At 38.9% G+C, this 15,156-nt stretch overlaps 1 non-coding gene across 1 annotated transcript; it reads right to left on the reverse strand.

The window, feature by feature from the left end:
• Positions 1-267: 267 nt before the first annotated feature.
• LOC125582681 lies at positions 268-373 on the reverse strand. Its single transcript, XR_007320137.1, has one exon. It is a non-coding gene; the product is annotated as a small nucleolar RNA R71 (small nucleolar RNA).
• Positions 374-15,156: the final 14,783 nt, after the last annotated feature.

Genomic DNA, 15,156 nt, shown 5'->3' on the forward strand with positions numbered 1-15,156 from the left:
GGACTCCTGAACGTGATCGAGAACAACAAGTATCATGGCTTGGCTCTAGAGGACCCATTTGATCACTTGGACAGGTTTGACAGCTACTGTGGGTTGTCAAAGACCAATGGTGTGTCCGAAGATGCCTTAAAGCTCAAGCTATTCCCTTTCTCTTTGGGGGATAAGGCACGTCAATGGGAGAAGTCTCTATCCAGCGACTCTATAATCACCTGGGATGACTGCAAGAGAGCATTTTTGGAGAAGTTCTTCTCTACTTCAAGAACTGCTAAGCTGAGAAATGAGATTTCCAGCTTTCAACAGAAGAACTTGGAAGGATTCAGTGAAGCCTGAGAGAGTTCAAGGGCTACCAAGCTCAATGCCCACACCATGGTTTCTCTAAGGAGAGCTTGCTGAGCACATTCTACTGTGGTGCTCTTCCTAAGTATAGGGCCAGACTGGATACAGCTAGCAATGGGTTCTTCTTGGGAAGAACTGAAGATGATGCAGAAGAGCTGGTTGACAACATGGTGAAGAATGATGCAGTCTACAGTGCAGACCACGACAGAGGCAGTATGGGTGATGATAAGCAGACGAGGAAAGAGATCAGAGCTTTGGAAGACAAGATCGACCTACTCATTGCTGAAAAAGCCACCCAAGAGCAGCTGAAGTTTGTTGGTAACTCCAAGCAGGATGATCCACCTGCTGTCAATGAGGTTGAGGGTTTGGAAGGTCAAGAGGAGTTGTGTTTCATTAACAACAATGGTAGCTGGTACAAAAAAGAGCCCAACTTTCAGTACAACAACTACCAACAGAAATCCTATCCCAACAACCAACAGAGTGGTTATCCGCCTAGAAACAACCAGCAAGGTAGCTATCAGCCTCAGCAAAACCCCTCGTCTGTTTCCTCTGCTCCTCAAGAGAGCAGCACTGATACCTTACTGAAACAAATCTTGGAGTCTCAGACTAGAAGTGAGAAGCATGTTTGTTATGAGTTGAAGAACCTTCATTCCAAGATTGATGGGAGCTACAATGAGATCAACAACAAAATCTCACATCTTGCTTTTACAGTCAAGAATTTAGAGAATCAGTTTGCTTCCATGAACACTCACCAAAATCGCCAGCAAGGATCTCTACCTGGAAAATCTGACCAAAACCCCAAGGAGGCCAAAGCTATCACCCTTAGGAGTGGTAAGCAGTTACCTCCTACAACCCTCACTATGGATGCTGAGAAACTATGTGAGGAGGTGGCCATCAACTTAGATGATGAAGTGGTGATTGTTTATGAGAAAATCAATGATGAAATCTTGGAGAAGATTGTGGAAGCCAAAGGTAAAGGAAAGGTTGGGGAAGAGAAGAAAACAGTGAAAGATGGTGAAGTTGTTGCTCCAGCAAGTGAGAATTCTTTTGTTCCTCCTCTCTATGAACCCAAACTTCCATTCCCTGGTAGATTCAAGAGGCAGCTGCTAGAGAAGTACAAAGCTCTGTTTGAGAAGCAAATGAGTGAAGCTCAGGTTGCAATGCCCATCATCGATGCTTTCATGTTGATTCCTCAATATAACAGGTTCCTGAAAGATGTTGTAGCTGCAAAGAAGAAGGAGATGGAAGGCATGATGATTCTTACCCATGAGTGCAGTGCCATCATTCAGAGGCTTGATGTTCCAGAGAAGTTAGAGGATCCAGGATGCTTCACACTACCTTGTGCTCTTGGACCTATGGTATTTGAGAAATGTCTCTGCGATTTGGGAGCTAGTGTCAGCTTGATGCCTTTGTCTGTTGCAAAGAAGCTTGGATTCACTCAGTACAAGAAGTGTAGACTCTCTCTAGTGTTAGCTGATCGTTTGGTGAAGTACCCTGTGGGCATCTTAGAGGACCTCCCTGTGAAGATTGGAAGGTATGAGATACCTACAGATTTTGTGGTGCTTGAGATGGGTGAAGAGCCTCAAGACCCATTGATTCTTGGAAGGCCATTCTTCGCTACAGCAGGAGCTATTGTTAATGTGAAGGAAGGCACGTTTGATCTCCATTTGGGTAAAGAGAACATCCTCCACTTTGACATCAAGGGGAAAATGAGAAAACCAACTGTGTTCGGGCAAGCCTTCTACATTGAAGAGATGGGCACTCCTGCTGATGAGCCCCTTGAAGAGTTACCACCTGAGGACAACGAGGAGGGAGCATCTCCCTCTACTCATTCCCCATAGAAGGTAACCCACTACTTTCCCTTGTATATACCATTTCGTTTTTGCATATTAGTTTTCTCTTTTTGGGTATCTCTCTCTCCTTCACAACACAGAGACTGTGTGATTTAAGTGTGGGGGAGGTACCAAGTACTTGATCACGTTTGCTTTGATGTTGTTTCATTGAGTCATGCATTGCATACCTATTTGCATAAAAAAAAATCATTTAATTTGCATCATTTGCATTTCTAGGAGAGTCTAGAGCATATAGGTTGCATATACTTGCATTGGGAGCAATGATTTGAGATGCCTTGTAAAGAACATTACTTTGCACCTGAGTAGCTTATGCACCTCTCAAAAAGACTTGTATGCTTCGAGCCTTGAAAACTCTTCCTGAAACTTGTTGATTGCTGAAACTCAACCTTTGAAGCCAACTACAACCTTGTTTGAACTGAACGAACTTAATACTTCTTGCTTATGGTCCCTTGTGTACTGAGTCGTGGATATACACACTTGAGTTGTCACATCCTTTATGCCAATCTTTTTTGACAAACTCTAGTGGTACACCATTCCCAAAACCCTTCCCACCTTTTGAGCTTTCATTATTTGATGAGTGAGGCCTTTTTCGGAAAGCCTTACATGTGCATAATGTTGAGAGTATCGGAAACGACAATGCTTGGTCTTCATTCTTGCTAGATTAGACACTCTATTGTCTAGCTATAGGTGGAGGTGAGTGTGGTGACTATGGTTTGGAAGCATGAAAAGTTCGAAGGAAAAGAATAGACTCTTTGTGTTTAAATGGATAATCTTATTGGAATTAATAGATAAACGTCTAGCTCGAGTTTATGAAAAGTCTTGGCCACCGAAATAAAAAAAATAAGATTCAACAAAAAAAAAAAAAGAAGAGAAAAAGAAAGAAAAGGGGGCTAGCAAAGTTGTTTAGAGGTAAGATTTGTTTAGAAGTTGAGAAAATTCTTTATAGATTTCAAAGAAAAAGAGTTTTATGTGCAAAGTATTCTTGGCATCTTTTGGTAAGAGATGAGAGTTGGATTTGACATTGAGAAGTGATTGTGTAACTTGTATGTTTGGGAAAAGGGTAGAACAATGGAGATTGAGCATTGTATGCATGAGTTGATCCCTTTCTTAGATATATTATGTGCAATGTCAAGGCTACTTGTTTTGAGAGTAAATCACTTTAAAAGATTATGGATTTTGAACCTCTTGACCCACTTGAATAAAAGCCTTCCCTTACTCAACCAAATGATTTGGACCAATTGACCATTTGCAAGAATTCACTTGATGCTATGCTTAATGAACTTGAGAGTTGGCTGATTTGCATGTGTGAATGCATGATGATGAGTGTAGGGATGAAAAGAGTTGAGATAGTCCTAGAGAAGCTAGAGTATAATAAGAGAAGGTGTACTAATGCTGAATTTAGATGTTAATTTGAGTGCTTTGTGTGTTTCTTTTGGCTATGAGCTCCCACCTTCAAACCTCTCTCCCTATGAGTTCTAGAAAGTTCACTTGAGGACAAGTAAAAGAATAAGTTTGGGGGAGTTGATATCTTGCATATTTACATTGTCTTATTCATTTATTCATGTGCATTTTCATCATATAGATTAGGATTTAGCCATGTCTAGGTTGCATTTTGCATACATATGTCTCTATTAGGTATTGGAGTACCACATGGAGTTCCTGAAGACATTTGGGTGCATTTGTAGCTCAAAAGAGGTGATTAAGGTGATCATTGGACGAGCAATGCATTGGAGCGACCTACCGGAGCGACGCCATGAACTCGCTCGCCATCTACGCTTCGGAGCGACCTCCTAGAGCGACAAGGCGAAGTCGCTCCAGCTCCTAGAGCGACCTCACCACAGCGACACCCAGAGGTCGCTCGGGTTGTGTCGAATTGAGAGCGACGAACAAGCCGGGAGCGACCTCCTAGAGCGACACCCTAAGGTCGCTTGCGTCTATGGTTTCTGAGCAAGCCGGGAGCAACGTCTTCAGAGCGACACAGCTAGGTCGCTCGCGAGGAGACGACTCGGAAGCGACGTCTTCGGAGCGACACAGCCAGGTCGCTCGCAAAGAAACGACCCGGGAGCGACCTCTCGCAGCGACGTGCCGAGGTCGCTCCGCGTCTATTTGTTTGGCCGAATTCATGTTTTCTCAAGGGTCTTTTGGTCATTTCATTATGCTTTTTACTTTTCAAAAATCTATGTTTTAAGTACCTTTGGTAGCCACCAGGGGAAGCATTTTTTTTTCTGGAGAACAACTAGTAAAACTTCTTTTGATTCAGATTTGATTGCTTTCATCTTGTGTTCTTGTTGATTTCTTATCTATTTCTCTACATGATTAATCTGAAATCCAATATGGGTTTAAGAGAAATCACCTTTTGAATTCATGGGTTAGGGAGATCAAGGGTGATTAGGTTAGTTCTAGGATGTTTTAGTGTAGATCATTCTTGTTCCTTGCTAGTAGAGTATTCATAATGCATTTTCTGAGTTGGCCACTCAAAGTTGATCAATAGGTATTTCCCACCCAAAAGGTATTTGATGAAATGCCTGAGACAACTCTCCTAGGCTTTTAGTATACTTTGCCAAAGACATTTGTTGTTAAAGGTGCTAAGATAGCTAATAGACTTGTTAGTAATGATTGTTTTCACATTATTCAACCAAAGACATTTGATGTTTGAGATATGTTAGCAAATGAGCATTCATCTACACATAGAGCTTGTTTAGAATTGTGTCCACGTTTAAGGTCGATAGTTTGATTGATCATTTGCCATCCTTATTTCGAAACTTGATCACCCAAGGTCTAATCCCTATGCCCATGAGTTCTTTTTTCCCTTAGTCAAGAAAGTATCATTCTGTAATTGATTTCTAGTATTAGTAGTAGTTTAAAACCCATCTAAATCATTGGTTGCATTTAGATTAAGTGAGTACATGCATTCTCGGTGCTTTGATATCCCTCAGAACTGGTTCGACAATCTTTTATACTACAACATTTGTCTTAGGAGACTTGAAACCCCTAACATCAAAACATTACCGTCTTAATCGATATGTTCAATAGGTTAACTAAACCAGCTCTTGCTTGCAACTAACAATCTAGCTCAACAGAATTATTATCAGATAATGAACCTACACCAGAACGTGTACAAAATAACGTACACCGGAGAATTCTCAGTGTACACCAAGAAATGTACACCGAAAGTGTACCCCGAAAATGTACATATGAGTGTGTACACCATAGCGTATATTTCAGTGAAGACAGTAACTTTAATTTTGTTTGTTTTATCTCAATTAATTTAAATCTAATTTTATTTAAGCTTAAATACTAAACCCTATTTACGTAATTATGTTTAACTTTTATCGTGTAGTTTAGATATCAATAAAATATAGCAAATTAACTAATTTTCTTGATACAGTTCATATGGGTTTTTGGTATTGGTTCAATTCTAAATAACATAAAACAAAATAATGAATATTATCTACTTAGGCACATTGTATATTTTATTTTAAAGCTTAAGAGTTCTATAAGAATTTTTCTATTTCGAAAGGAAATTTATGTTCATATATACTATTAAAGCCAAATTCTTACTAAGATTAGGTCTTTGATTTTCTTAGGTAATTACAATACCATACCAATTATCTTTTCCTTTACTTTAATATACTAAATAAATAAGGAAATATTCCTAAATAAAATTCAAACTAAACAATCCTAGGCCCATATAAAATTCAAACTACATTGGAGTTATGATAGCCTCAAAGTATCACTTTGATTTTAGGATATAGAGTCTATTATTTAAGGGTCAGGATATAAAATATTTAATATAGGGTTTTGAAAAGTAATAAGACAATAAAGGTGATTGAATAACAATAATAGTGTGGTTTTGGTTTCCAAGATGTATACTGAATAACAATAAGATAGTGGCAGTACAATAAATTAATACTAACCCTGAAAAATATCGTATCACAAGGTGTATATTGATCATAGACATAATATCGTATGACAAATCGATAAGAGTCATATGCATTATGTAAAGGGTTTTAGCTATTATTGTTTTATTTTTCCTCATATTTTTTAATTATTCTTTTGATTTAGGGTTTACGGTTTTGAGTTTTAGGGTTTAGGATTTACTTTGAATTACATTAGGTTTTGAGTTTATGGTCTTGAATATATGAGCTAGGGCTAAAGGTTTCGAGTTTTTTCAGGATCATGGTTTAGGGTTTAGGGTTTAGGGTTTACTGTTACGCGTCTTATATACAATATAAGATATATAACTAATATGTATAAAGTGATTATTCATTTATATTAATAGAAAATACAACAATATACTATGTAAATTAATATTATTAAAATATAAAATTAACTTAAACAAACATTTTAGATTTCTTTAAGCAATAACAATAAATCATTCCTTTTATGTAAATTTATATAGAATAAAACAGTAAAAATAATGTTTACGATAATCATTCTTAAATAATATATCAACATCCAAGTTGTTCAAAAAAAATTATAAATCAACATTCGAGAAATTAAATTGCAATAAGGATTTATAAAATTCCTTATTCATAATAAATTTATAAAATTTATAATTTTATCATGAGTTCTGCACATTGCAATAAATTATATAAAATCAAATCGAATTCAGAATAATCGACTGGGATAAATTGTAAAATTAAAATATTTTGGGCTGAATCAAGAGGACGTTTCTGCACATTGTAAGGGTTTAGGGAAAAAAATATTTACAAAGGATGAAGGACAAGACTTGCCAAAAAGCTAAGAATGGCCATTGGAGCTCACGAGCTTTCTCTTCACGGGATTCCGGGGCTTTCACGGTCGATTTGTTTCAAGTTAATTAGGAGAAACACAAATTCAGAGCTATATAAGGTAATCGGTAAAATTGAATTCATATTAATGCCGTTCTTCAGTTAATTTACCAAATTTAACAAGACGTGGTTGGGAAGAATAATACTTCGACGGTAAACTGAGATCCCGTGGTGGATTTGAGCTTTGATTTCACGGAGGATTTGAGTTTGGGAAGTAACAAGACAGATTTCACAAAAACTGAAATTATTTGGGAAGTAACAAGACAGATTCCATCACAGATTTCAAATCCCTTGGTGGATTTGAGCTTTGATTTCACGGGAAGGAGGTACCAAGGCATGGAACGAGCAGAGAACCAGGTGGTGATAGATAAATATTGAGGTAGAGTCACACACGTGTGAGCTTAAAGTTTTTGAGTAGCTTATAGAACCAAAAACTAAAGTTATATGGGTCAAAAACTTTTAAGTTTATGGGTCAAAAGGCCGAAAATGTCACAGATTGTTTCTCTTTCCACTAGGTATGCAACCCGCAAATTAAAACTTCCTGCGACCCAAGCCCACAATTAAAAGCTTCACACGACCCATTCGTAAAACCGACTCCTGTAATATGTAGCATAGAGTTGCGATATGAATAAAAAAGAGGCTTTACATTACTTAAAGTGAACTAACAATAAAGAACTTAAACATGAGGAACTTGCATAGTTAAATCTTAAACTGAAAACCAGAAAAACCATAACGAAAAGATATTCTCATAAATAAAAAACAAAAGCCTATTTCTGGAATCTCTTGATAACACTCTTCAGTTCATTCTTCTCCTTATTGATCATGATCGAACATGCATCTTATATCACTATTCTTCTGGTCAAAGCTATCCTATTATAACTGGTTCCAGGGCATTTAGCTGGTGACAGATCGTATGAATCTGGCTGTTGAGATGAACCAGCAAGTAACAGCATAGAGCCATGTTTGCATTGCACTTTTATTAGATCCCAAAACGAACATGATATTAAAACACAAATTGAACAAAAAACGTTATGGAAATTGGCAAACCTCGTGTGCACCTGAATCAATTGAAAACTCTGGGCAGGCCATGTTCCTGAGTTCCCTGGTTATAAAACATAGCTAACCCTGTCACATTTTTTATTAATCTAACAAAATTATGGTAATGTAGGAGGATTTCGAGTGATGCATTTTTCTTGATGGAGTTGTGAGACTATAGCAAGTGATTATATAGTATCTTTTGCGGTAAAGAGTGAAGATTTTTCTAATAAATTCGCTTGTATTAGCTTATATCTAATCTATTCACTACAAGAAAACATAATCTTAACGAGGGCGGTTTTCCTCGCTAATTCGTCGTAAAAGAGGCTTTACGATGAATTAGCGAGGAAACGCGTTTGCTCGTTACACGTCTGTCGTAACACATATTTCCTCGCTAATTCGTCGTAACTTAGCGAGGAATATATTTCGTAGTAAAGACGAAGTAGGACGATTCGTCGTAAAGACCACGTCAATATTCCACGTAAGGACGTCGCTATAATACCTCGTAAATACCTCGAAAATAGTTCCTCGTAACCTACACGTAAATACCTTGAAAGAGTTTCCTCGCAAAATACACGTAACAACCACGAAATGATTTCCTCGTAAAATGGTCGTAAACTTTTCCTCGTTATTTCCTCGTAAATGATTCCTCGTAAAATACTCGTTAAATGTTTCTCGTCATTTCCTCGTAAGGTTTCCACGTAAAGAGGTCGTACATTGGCTACGAATTTACTTCGTTTTTATTATTTTACAGAATTTAAAAATATAATTAAAAAATAATTAAAATTATTTAATTTAATAATAAATTAAAATTCAAAATAAAAATAAATCAATATGAAAATATTTTATATATAAATAAGTTTTGAATTTATATAATACAACAACCAAAAAAAAAAACTAAGGGTCGTTCATCGCCCGGTAGAATTCATCACTCCTCCTCGTAACATCCGCCTCGTTATGTACGTCGGATGACTCGCCTTGAATGGGATGTTGTTGTCGCATGTTCCTCAACATGGACTCCCATTCCGGATTTGTGGCCGCAATAACGTCCAAGAAGCCCTCGACTCCACCCATACGAGATTTTGTCGCGGTCAACTCGTTACGCAGCTGAGCGGACTCTCTACGCAGCTCCGTGACTTCATCATCCCGTCGCTGACCATAAGACGATGTCGCTCTCGGAACATCGTTGACGGAACCAATACCCAACGTCCGTCCCTTTTTTTTAGGGACAACCTTAAAAACAAAAAATAAATATTGTAAGTAAAAATTTAAAGTTAAATTAAATGAATAATTAAAAATTAATTTTTTTGAAAATTTACCTCCTCGTAAATCTTATCCACTTCAAGTGTGGATAAGGTGACGGGTAATCCGTCGGTAGACTGCTGGGTCAGCTGAGTCTGGCGGTCTTCAACCCGAGCAACTACGTCGTTGTAGATTTGCTCGGACTTGCCATCTACAAATACGCCCGCCTTGTTCTTGTGGGTCCTCTCGTAAAGTTCCATAAGAGACGGGAGATGTCCCGTCTCTTTGGCCTAAAAAACAGTTAAGAAAGTTAGAATAAATTAATATATGTATTAAAAAAATTATTTAATAAAATATTTAATTACCATTTCCAAACGGACACCGGCGTGGGGTTTTTGGCCCGTAGTGTGAAGCATCGGCCCGTTCCCGTGCTCATCGACCGTGTTACGGGAGTTAGAGCAAGCCTGGGCGATTCTAATGGAATCAGGAAGGCGCCAATAACGGATGAGGCCATCCCACACATCCGTGGTGAGCTCAGCGGGTTTGCCACGCTCATACCCCTTCACGATCCAGTCACCCTTCCAGTTGGAGACCGTGTCCAACAAGCGAACTTTCGCTTTCGCGTTAAACTTCTTCCTCACCCTCTCAGTGATCCCCAAGGCCCAATTATATTTTTGCTGTTGGAAAAAATAAATTAACAATTAGTTTTTTAGAAAGTATATATATAAATCATGAAAAAATTAAAATATATATAATTAATTAATAGAAACTTACAGCGTAAATTTTGAACCACGTCTTTCTGACGTAGTGAGGCGTCTTACTCCAGTTTGGATGTGCCATGGAGAAGTAACCCTTGATCGTGTCGGTTACGTCCGATGCAAGACATCCGTCAACCCCCCACCTGGAAAATACAAATTTAAAATATAAATTATTTTTAATGTTATAAAAGAAATTTAAACGAATTAAAAAAAAATTAATGCAACATACCACAACGTTCCGTCCGGTCGGTCTGGGTCGATGACTGGTAAACCTTCTCTGCCTGGCAGACTGAGAATGTCCTCTACAGTGTACTGCGAGTAAGGAGCACTCGGAGGCACCATCAGATCAGGATGAATATCGGCGACCATCGGAGGTGCCATCGGAGGAGGCACAGGAGGAGGCATCGGAGGAGGCACATGAGGAGCCGATGGTGCACTAGAAGAAGTAGACCCAGAGACTCTCTGAGTGTACTGAGTCTCGGGGACAGTCTCCTGGCCCGAAGAACTGGGAGCGGAAGAAGAGGCCGGGTCTAAACGACTACCCGGCTCACCGAAGATCTCTCTGTAATGGGCAGTAAGTCTTCCTTTTCGAACCTGAGAAAAAAATGAAAATTTTAAAATTAACATCAACAATATATTTCCCAACATTATCCACCTAATCAACACTAAATAACATAAAATCCGCAAACCTATCTAAATTCCCTATACTAACCACCTAATCTATCCTAAACTAACCAAATTAGAGAGGAATCAGAGAGGCTTACCATTGCTACGAAATGGAGAGGAAGTAGAGAGGAAGTAGAGAGGAAAGAAAGAGTGAGCGCTCGGGTGTATATATAAGATTACATATCGTCGCAAATTCCTCGTAAGTTTACGACGAAATAGCGAGCAGTTACAAAGGCCCGTCTTTTTTTTTACGAGGAAATTGCGAGGAATCACAAAGGCCCGTGTTTTTTTATACGAGGTATTAACGACGATTTACCTTACGAGGAATTAACGAGGCTTGCTTTCCTATAAATATACCCACAACTCTCACTCTCAAACCACACACAAACTCCCAAATCACACCTTATCTCAAATCACAATCCTCAAAAAAATCCTATTCAAATTATAAATATTTGAAAAAAATAGGAAAAGGAGAAGATATTAGAATTCATGTGGGCGAGACTTACGTATTATAATTGCTGGAAGTCTTGCCACATGTTAATCTGGTATTTCTCTCCTTTTCCTTTTTTTTCAAGTTTGTACACTACGAGATATTTACGACGATTTGTACTTACGTGGAATTAACGGGTTTATGTATAAATCCGTTTACGTGGTCTTTACGACGATTTGTGCTTACGTGGAATTAACGGGTGTTTTGTTTAAATCATTTTACGTGGTAGTTACGACGATTTCATCCTACGAGGACTTTACGACGATTTGTGCTTACGTGGAATTAACGAGTGTTATGTTTAAATCCCTAGAATCCGAAACCCGAAACCCGAAACCCGAAACCCAAACCCGAAACCCGGAACCCCATACCCGAAACCCCAAACCCCAACCCCCAAACCCGAAACCCGAAACCCAAACCCCCATCTTTAATTTTCTACTTCATATATTCCAAACCCCATATTTAATTTTAAGTTTCGTCGTTATTTTTAACGAGTGTTATGGTTAAATCCCTAGAACCCGAAACCCGAAACCCGAAACCCGAAACCCGAAACCCGAAACCCGAAACCCGAAACCCGAAATCCAAAACCCAAAACCCCGAACCCCTAAACCCGAAACCCCAAACCCGAAACCAAAAACCCGAAACCCGAAAGCCGAAATCCAAAACCCGAAACCCCAAAACCCGAAACCCCAAACCCCAAACCCGAAACCCCAAACCTGAAACCCCAAACCCCAAATCCAATATTCCTTATTTTCTACTTCATATATTCCAAACCCCATATTTATTTTTAGGTTTCGTCGTTATTTCCTCGTTTTGTTACGTTATATTTACGACGATTTCATCCTACGTGGTTTTTACGACGAATTCATCCTACGTGGTATTTACGACGATTTAGTCCTACGTGGAATTAACGAGTCCTTCGTCGTTATTTACTTGTTGGAATACGAGGACTTTACGACGATTTAAGCTTACGTGGAATTAACGAGTGTTATGTTTAAATCCCTAGAATCCAAAACCCGAAACCCGAAACCCCAAACCCATATTCCTTATTTTCTACTTCATATATTCCAAACCCCATCTTTATTTCCATTCCAAACCACAATTCCCACATTTGCTTATTCATAAAACAAACTCCCACATTACCTTATTCATAAAACAAACCCCACATTATCTTATTCATAAAACAAACTCTCTCATCTTATTCATAAAACAAATACATCAATCGGATACATCGACATTCTCGTCATCACTAGAAACATCATCATTTTCATTAAACTCGTCTTCAACAGCTTCGTCTGTGGCATCATCGGTAAGATCTTCGTACTCGTGATTATGCGGATCAATGAGAAGGATGTCATCAATTTCTTGTTCAGGTTCCTCAACTTCATTTATCTGTTCTTCTTGCAATGGTGGTTCTTCTCCACTGATGATTCGTCCTCGAGGTGTAACTTTGATTACTGCTAACCAATTTATACCTGAATCTCTCATCCGAGGGTATGGAAGGAAGCTAACTTGGTCTGCTTGTGAAGCTAAGATGAAAGGCTCGAATTTGTTGTACCTTCGTCCACCGTTGACATCAACTACACCGAATTTGTTAGACCGAACACCTCTGTTGACGACGGGGTCGAACCATTCACATTTGAAGAGGACGCATTTCAGCTTCAGTATCCCTGGAAATTCGACTTCAATAATCTCCGTCAAGATCCCGTAGAAATCTGTTTCCCCTTTCACACATATTCCATAGTTACTGGTCGCCCGCTGTCTACCATAGTCATATGTATGAAAAGTATAGCCTCGTGTGAAATACATCTGTGATGTGGTGACCTTTACAAGTGGAGATTGAATTACTTCGTGTAACCACTTAGGATAATCTGCATCGTCGTCGTCATAATCAACCTGCAAAAATAAAGAGAATGTTAATGAAATACAGATAATGTATGAAAAAAAAGTTTTAGTTAATACCTGATTCCGCAACCACTTAATGAAGTGTTGATCTTTCCTTTTGTCTACGTCACTTGTGGATATACCAGGAAATGTTTCTTCGACTTGAGAAACAAATAGGCTGTAAAATCACATTTTATAGGAATGAATCTCTCGCAATTATACAATTAATTATACTTATATGTGTTTCGAAGTGTCAATATATGTTACCTTTCAAAATAACGCATCAATGGATCTTCGCAATTGAGTAGAATATAGGTGTGTGCACTATGAGCGTCTTGTTCACTCGACCACCAAACCTCTTTAGACTTCCCACCGAGTCGCCCAATCTGGCTAAAGATGTCTGGAACACCAGCAACTGCATATGTTGGCGCAACACCACCATCATCATATCTTCTTGGAGCTCTTCTCCGTGTACGTACTTTTGACGCAAAGTAGTACGATGTGAAGTGAGAAACTTCTTCCGTCAAACTTCCAGCAATTATAGAACCTTCAACTTTGGCGAGGTTCTTTGCTTTTCCCTTCAAATATTTCATGGCTCGCTCATACTGATACATCCATCCGTAATGTACAGGTCCACGAAGCAATGCCTCATATGGGAGGTGGACAGCTAGATGCTCCATGACGTCAAAAAATCCGGGAGGAAATATCTTCTCCAAGTTGCACAATAAGATGGGAATGTTCTCCTGAAGCTGTTCCACAACTTCTTCTTTAAGAGTGCGTGTGCTCAGATCCCTGAAAAATGCTCCAATGCCTTTTATATTCAAAAAAAAATTAAACACATTGTTAGTCATATATTATTTTGTAAATTATTGTGATATAATACACTACGTACCTGCAAGTGCTTCATGTACGTTTGTTGGAAGTAGCTCCGCAAATGCAAAGGGCAGTAGTCGTTGCATAAATACATGACAATCATGACTCTTCATCCCGGAGAACTTTTGACCCTTTTCAACACATCTAGAGAGATTCGAAACATACCCATCGGGGAACTTCACTTCTGATGCCACCCAGTTGAACAACACCGACTTTTTTCTGAAGATAATCTGAATATCGGAACGGGAACTTGTCCATTGCTTTTAATATGTAACTCGCTTCTTGAGCAAATATCCGGCAAGTCCAACCTCGATTTTATGTTGTCTTTTGTCTTCCCTGGGACATTCAATATTGTATTCATGATGTTCTCAAAGAAATTCTTCTCTATATGCATCACATCGAGGTTGTGGCGCAGAAGAAGATCCTTCCAATATGGCAACTCCCAAAATATACTCTTCTTGTGCCAGTTGTGATGAACACCGTAAGAATCTGGCATATTACGAGGGACATGCCAATTACCACCCCAACGAACTGTTTCGTTAGCTCCGTAGTAGTCGATTTGCGCTTCAATTTGTTCTCCAGTTAGATATGGAGGAGGAGTGTCTCTCACAACCCTTTTGTGCCTAAACAAATTCTTGTTTCTTCGGTAAGGATGGCCAATGGGAAGAAATCGACGGTGACAATCAAACCAACTTGTCTTCCTACCATTCTTCAGTTGAAACGCATCTGTCGTTCCATTACAATATGGACAAGCTAATCTCCCATGTGTAGTCCATCCAGACAACATCCCATAGGCAGGGAAATCACTTATGGTCCACAAAAGCATCGCTCGCATCGTAAAATTCGTCTTCGTTGAACAGTCATACGTCCTCACCCCTGTTGACCACAAATCCTTCAACTCTTTTATCAGTGGTTGTAGGAAAACATCCAGGGACCTTTTTGGATGGTTCGGACCAGGTATTAATATGGTCAAGAATAGTAACTCCCGTTGCATGCACATCTCCGGTGGCAGGTTGTATGGAGTAAGAAAGACTGGCCACAATGAATATTGTCTCCCTGACATTCCGAACGGACTAAATCCATCTGTGCATAATCCGAGATACACATTCCGGATATTGCTAGCGAAATCTGGATGTACTTTGTTGAAATGTTTCCAGGCTCTTGCATCTGATGGATGAGTCATCTCACCATCCGTCTGAGTATGCTCGGCATGCCATCTCATCTTTCCA

This window comes from Brassica napus, chromosome C2 (genome assembly GCF_020379485.1).
Source record: "Brassica napus cultivar Da-Ae chromosome C2, Da-Ae, whole genome shotgun sequence".
Lineage (NCBI taxonomy): Eukaryota > Viridiplantae > Streptophyta > Magnoliopsida > Brassicales > Brassicaceae > Brassica > Brassica napus.